The sequence below is a fragment of the Meriones unguiculatus genome, chromosome 2 (assembly GCF_030254825.1).
Source record: "Meriones unguiculatus strain TT.TT164.6M chromosome 2, Bangor_MerUng_6.1, whole genome shotgun sequence".
Taxonomy (NCBI): domain Eukaryota; kingdom Metazoa; phylum Chordata; class Mammalia; order Rodentia; family Muridae; genus Meriones; species Meriones unguiculatus.
Genome location: NC_083350.1, coordinates 7,605,943 through 7,613,421, shown reverse-complemented (window position 1 = coordinate 7,613,421; position 7,479 = coordinate 7,605,943).

The window sequence follows — 7,479 nt, the reverse complement described above, 5'->3', positions numbered from 1 at the left end:
AAGCTCCGGAGGGAAAAGGCAGAAAGAAAGGAGCACCGCCTGCGTGAGTTTTCAGTACAAGCTTGTCCTGCGCACCCGGTCCCCTCGGGGATCGATCATTTTCATCAGACATTACTCATCTGACTGACACAAACGGAAGCGCGGACGAGTGAAGTGTTCGTTAAGGATCATGTGAACGCGCTGAATGTCTGCCAGTGCTGAACCGGGGCACACCAACCAGAAACAGCTGCCCGTGTGCCCGGTAACACACATGCAGAGAAAGACCTGCCCTCACATGCGCTCAGGGTGGGCAGAGGGTAGCTACAATCCTTCCAAAAACGCAGGTGTCCTCCAGGGTGTGAGGGACCAGGACGGCTGGACACAGGCCAGAGGAAGAGTATCCACAGAAGGGCAGGGAAGGGGCTCCTGGGGAAGCCCTGTGTCCAGGAGCTGAGCTTGCAGCGCAGTCCCCAGCGGCAGCGAAGGGTGCACGATGGTGAGAGAGGAAAATTTAGAGACAGTCCTGCCTCATTTCTCCCCTCAGCAGCTCTCTTCTTGCAGTCCCAGGGACTGCACACCTTCCAGTGCTCTGCTCTTCTGCATAGCTCCCTCACAAAAGGGTTCCGCGTTCATTTTAAGGAGAGAAGAATTGTCACCTAAGCATCCCAAGAACGGCCTCGCCTGAGCCAGGTGATGGCGTCTCCTGCCTTCCTCCCCAGCGGTGCTCTGGGACCTAGAGCTTCACAGGGTTCTGTACTGTACTCTGCTGCATCGACAGCCATACATAACACGACCTGGAAAGTGGTTTAGCCTTGGGGTTCAATATTTGTTTTATTCTAAGTGTGCGTGTGTGTGTGTGTGTGTGTGTGTGTGTGTGTGTGTGTGTGTGTGTTATTGGGAGTTGGGTGAACCCAGGGCCTCAGTCATGTTGGACAAACACTCCAGTGATCAATAAGCAAGAGCTTATAGGGATTTTGCTACTGTTTTTGTTTTCATGTCTCATAAACTTATTAACTTTTTATTAATTGTGTGTGTGTGTGTGTGTGTGTGCGTGTGCACACATGAGTGTGTGCTAGCACACGGGGTAGTCACAGGAAAACTTTCAGGAGTTGCTTCCCTTCTTCTACCATGGACTCTGGGCTGGAACTCAAATCATCAGGTTTGCTTTGGAGGTGTTTTACTCACGGAGCCATCCCTCAGCCCTCTGTGAACCATCTTTGGCATGGGAGGCATATAATGATATTATATCATACTCGCCAGCCCACCGTCCAGCTTAAGACACTTCTTGGGAGTCAGTTCATAGGTTGCTAATCACAGCCTCCACTGCAGCCACCTAAATGTGTGGCCCAGTGCTCCTCTCCAAATGTTCATGTGATATATGCATATGCCCTTAAATGGTGTTCTGTGTTGGGTTTGGGGGTGTACTGGCTGGTTTCATGTTTGAACTTAATGCAAGTTAGAGTCATCAGAGAGGAACAAGCCTCAGCTGAGGAAATGCCTCCATGAGATCCAGCTGTACGGCATTTTTCTAGTTAGTGATCAGTTGTAGAAGGCCCAGCACACTGTGTGTGGTGCCAGCCCTGGGTTGGTGGTCCTGGGTTCTATAAGAAAGCAGGCTGAGCAACCCTTGAGGAGCAAGCCAATGAGCCGCACCTTCCATGGCCTCTGCATCAGCTCCTGCCTCCAGGATCCTGCCTCATCCTGTCCTGACTTCTGTCAATGATGAAATGTAAATGAAAAAAAAAAAAAAAAGACTCATTGCCAGCTTGCTTTTTGGTCATGGTGTTTTGTCTCGGCCGTAAAAACCCTAACTAACACAGGGGGCATGAGGGCTTCATTTTGCCTTGGCAGTGTGAGAGGCAGTTTGCATGGTCATCTACATTTGTTTCCTTTGCCCTTGGCAGGTAATTCATTGCTCAGTTCATTGTATCTGTCTTTTGTTTTTTGCACTCTTCTCCCATACTGTGATCTCTTTAGAGCAGTACATAAATGCAAGACTCTCAAATCCAATGTGTTCATCCGTTTTCTAACCAGTGAGTTTGGTCCATTTCTATTTGTTGGCTGTCACTGATCCAACAGTTTTGTTGACATTTCCTGGATGCTTGGCAATTCTGTTCTGCTCCCTCTGCTGTTCTTTCGCTGGAATGTTCCACAGCCCCCTCCAAGATTCTGCTCCCAAGGCCAGCTTCCCACAGGGGTTTCTCCACACCATCCTAATGTTGGTTCACTCCCCAGTTACTGCATCTCCTTGCCTTGCTTTTCCCCCTTTCAGTCTTTGTCTCATTTCATAGTACAGTGTTCTATCTTGTTAGAAACCTTGTCCGTATTAGATATGGGATTGACAAACATGCAGTTGGATGGGTTAGTCTTTAGAGCCACTCAGAATCCATTGTTAGTTAACAGAAATTAAAATGAGTTGTTGTTAATGACCCATTCCCTAAGAACTCAACCTCACTGCTCTAGTTCACTGGTTCTGTGGCCCAGCTGCTTGACCTTTTTAACTCCCCGCTGCTGGGGAGTCAAAGCCCATTCTCTTCTCCCAGGACTTATAGCTGCCTGCCTTCGCCTCCTTGACCCATCAGAAGCCTTCTTCCTGATCAGAAAGTGCCTTTCAATTCTTGCTTTAGTGAGAGGCAGTGGTGAAAGCATTTGGCCCTCATTTATCCAGCAGCACTTGACCAGAGAGTTCTTTTCTCAGCCTTTGTTTTTGTCCCCAAGAAGTTGTCTCCCTGTCCTTTGTCATTTCCTGTAGGTATGTTTTACTTTCCTCTCTATTGCATTGTCTTCTTTTTGTCACTGGTGTTTTAGGATTTGTTTCAATGTTTGCGCTAATTTTTATTTTCAGCACCCTCCCCCAAGTTTCTGAACTAAGGAGTAACGCGTTTTCATCAGTTTCCAAATGAAGACAGGGACTGACAGGTGTTGCTATGGCTCTTCCCAGCACAGGAAGGACTCGCCCCCATGGTGTGATGCCCCCTGCAGCACAGAACTGACTCTCAGCTAATTAAGACGAACAGACACCATCTTCCACTTACGTAAGTGACATTTTTACCTTCAGTATTCTTTTGAAACAACTTTTTTTTTCTTGTACTTTTGTATTCTCTTCCTTTAAAGCCAATGTGAGTTCCTGGGTTGAAAGGAAATGAAAGCTCTCATCTGTCCAATTATCTTCATAAATTCACTCCCTGTCTCTGCTGCACTTTAACTTTGCGTTACAGTAATTGATGGATGGGATGTTACCTTTGACCCTAGGAAAAGCACCAGAGGGGAGCAAGTCCCTCCTCTTGTTACTCTAGTCTGCCTGGCACATTCCTGCTTGGGGAGCCCTGAGCTGCCAGAATCCTGCCTGGCCCAGCCCCTCCTCCATACTCAGTCATGGCCACTGAGTCACCAGGAGGTACAAGTGATGAAGGACATGTGCCCTGTCTGTTGGAGCGATGGCACCTGTGATGGCATCTCTCAGCAGCTAGGCTTTGGCTGGCACTGAGATGTGGGGAACAAGGGAGGAAAGCCACAGCTTCAGGCGAAGACTCGTGTTTATCTTTATGAACTTGAGGAAAAGGTGCCACGCTGAGCTTCAGTTTCCTCAACTGGAGACCAGGAGGACCATCTTGGGGTTGAATTTCCTTGACGTGGTTCTCTGCCTCTCATTACAGCAAGGCATGTTTGGAAAAACCGAACTAATAAAACCCCCATCTTGCATGGTAACAGTCTCTACAGTAAGAAGTTTGTTTTCAATGAGTAAAATATGTCTGGGGCTGGCTAGATGGCTCAGTGGGAAATGGGTTATGCTCAGGCCTGACAACCCGAGTTCAAGCTCCAGGATCTACAGGTGAAAGGAGAAAAATCAGCCTTTTAAAGTTGTCCTTTGATGTTCTTACACACACTGTGGCACGCATGTACACACATGCACACACACATATACCTACATTGTGGCATGTGAGCACACACACACATACACACAAATAAAATGTAACGTTAAATGTAATAAAAATTTAAAGAAGTTATACAAAGTAATGCAGAATGTGAAACGCTGTTTATACCACTGTTATTGCTGAATTTTTACAAACAGGTTTCTTTTCCGGTCTTGCCAGTGTGGTGCTCTATAAGCTTCTTACTCCTGGATAGGCATCTCTTTCTCTAGGTTTGGGGAATTTTCTTCTACAATTTTACTGAAAAGGTTTCCTTATGCTTGAGCCATGATATTCTCCTCCTCTGTCTGTAATTTGGCAATCAGGTATTTCTTGGCGACTGAAAACTCTCCTTTGTTATGTTCATTTGCTTTTACATTTCCCGTTGACCTTTACTCAATGATCCAATTCCTCCACTTTGTCTTCCACCCCTGATTCTGCTTTTAAAACCATTCATTCTACTGCTGATGTTTTCCCACTGAGGCTCTTAACTGGCTTATTTCAGCATGGGTGTCCTCCGCTGTAAGCATCTGAGCTCCAGCCTCTACTTCTGGGCACTGGCCTTCCAGGGTGGCCCAGAAATGACAATCTGTGCTCCTCTTGCAGCCCAAGAATCCTAGCCCGGCCCCTGCCCAAAGCTGGTGGCCAAGCCAGCCTTTCCTGGCCCCCTGAAGAGGAGAAAGACAGATAGACTTAATAAGCATGCCAGCAAGGAGAACTCGAAAGTAGAAAAAATACAAACTCCTTGTCAACCATTTTTTTCAGAAGAGGTAGAATCAACTGCCAACATCCCAAACTTTGGGTAACATTTGCCAAGCATTCTGCTTGGGGAGGAGGACGAAGACACTGCAGAATTTGATCAGAGCTCAAGCGACAGAATTTGAAGACATAAAACTAGGTTACAGAAGAGATTTTTCTTTCGATGAAAATCCTTACTTTGAAAATGAAGTTTTCTCCAAAGGATTTCATCTGAATGACAGTGGTGAGCAGTCTTCAAAGGCCCCTGGAATCAAACAGAAAGCTGGAGAGCATGCAACAAACCACTCCAGTCACCCAGAATAAGGCCAGCAAGAAAAGGCAGCTTGAGCTACTAGAGAAAGTCCTCACCTGGTGTACGGAACATCTATGCAGGTGCAGATGAAATAGGAGAAGTCATCAAAGGTGACATTTGACTGGATCCCTTGCAGTTCTGTTTGGTTCCGATAAGCGTGCAGAAGGAGGTGGGAGGAGGGAAGGAACAAACAAATGAATTAGCGATAGAAAGAATGAACAACTGAAGATGGAAGGAAGAGAGGGGGAAGGATTGGAAGATTTTGGTGAAAAGGGGTTGAGAACTCAGCCAAGGAGGCAGGCACTGTGGATCTTCACTCTCTCTCTGACAAATCCAACCCCAGTCTCACCTGCATCTCTAGAGCGGACCACCTGCTGTGGCCTCTAATCCTCTCTGACCCCCATCTCCGAAGATCTACTTCTTCCCCCATCACCCTGTTTCCAGCCCAGGACTCCAGCAGGCTTTCTCGGGGATCCCCACCAGCCGCGCCAGACAGAGGCAAGTAGGGAAGCAAACAACGAGCAAGTAGGCAAGCTTCAGATGTTCAGTCTCGTCGCATCCCCAGCTCTGTAGCAGACCTCGTGCTGTTGACTCTCCTCACTTTCTGACACCATCACAAACGGGGGAGGGGTGTCTAGGCAAATCCTAATGGAACAGCCTGCTTTCCTACCTCCTGTAAACCTCCTCACTTCCCCCGAACCCTTCCCCCATTGAATTGTCTTTTCCCAATACCTAGAAACACATTTTACCTAGAACCTCCAGTAACCATATCCATCAGGATCCCAAAAGAATGTCTTACCAGGCAACACACAGTAACTACACTCTCCTAAGAACCAGAAAGGGCAACAAAAAACAAGGAACAAAATACCTACCTAGCAAAAACAAGACCAGATATCAGGCACTGAAGATACAATTAAATAAACATATACATTGGTCAAAGAAAAAGTTAAATCTAAAAAAATTCCTGGCATAAACATCTAGAAAATCTCGGTCACTATGAAAAGACCAAATCTAATAATAGTAATAGAGGAAGGATAAGAAATCTAGCTCAAAGGCAGAGAAATATTTTCAACGAAATCATAAAAGAAAATTTCCCTAAGCTAAAGAAGAAGACACCTATGGAACAAGATACCTATGAAACACCAAATAGATTGGACCATAAAAGAAAATTCTCTCACCACATAATAATCAAAACACTAAACATACAGAACAAAGAACATTAAAGGCTGTAAGAAAAAAGACCAAATACCATATATTATTATATTATAATAACACCTGAATTCTCAGTGGAGACTCTAAAAGCCAGAAGAGCTTGAAAATAAATTATACAGACTCTAAGAGACCATAGATGGTAACCTAGACTACTCTATCAAGCAAAACTTTCAATTATAATAATGGAGAAAATAAGACATGATTTTAAAACAAACAAACAAATATCTGTCTACAAAACCAGCCCTACAGAGGCACTAGGAGTAAAACTTTGACCTACAGAGGTCAGGCACAGCCAGGAAAACACGAGGAATACACGATCCCAGGCCAGCAAATCAAAAGAGATGAAACACACACCACAACAAAATAACAGATACCAACAAACACTGCTAGTTGATATCTCTCAAAACTGGTGGTTTCGACTCCCCATTAGAAACATAAAGACTAACAGAAAGAATGCAAGAATAGGATCTATCCTTCCACTGCATTCCAAAAACATACTTTAACATCAAGGATAGACATCAGTTCAGGGTAAAAAGATGAAAAAAAGAGATATTACAAACAAATGGACATAAGAAGCAAGCAAGTGCAGCCATTTTAATATCTAACAAAATAGACTTCACACCAAAACTAATCAGGCGAGTTAGGAAAGGACACAATGTACTCGTCAAAGGAAAAATCCACCAAGAGGACATTACAATTCTTAACATCTATGCACCAAACACGAGGACACCCAAGCTCATAAAAGGAACACTGCTACAGCTTAAATCACATATTGACTCCTACACTGATAGTGGGAGACCTCAGTACCCAACTCTCCCCAGTGGACAGTTCATCCAGGAAAAAACTAAACAGAGAAATACTGCAGCTAACTGACATTAGAAACCAAATGGACCTAACAGATGTTTATAGAACATTTCACCCAAACACAAAAGAACATACCTTCTCAGCACCTCGTGTGACTCTCTCCAAAACTGACCATTTATTCAGACATAAACCAAGTCTCAACAGACACAAGAAAATTAACATAATGCCCTGCATCCTATCTGACCAGGACAGATTAAAGATTAATTTCAACAATAGCAAAAAGCTTATAAATTTGTGGAAACTTATTAACTACTACTGAATAAAAAATAGGTCAAGAAAAATTAAAGACTGTCTAGAATCAAAAGGAGTAGATGGAAAGAAATAATGAAACTCAGGGCTGACATCAGTAGACTAGAAAAATACAAAAAAATCAATAAAACTAGCACAAAAGATGATTTTCTAATAGTGCAGGTACTAAGATCAATAATTAATAATTGGGACCTCATGAAACTGAATGCTTCT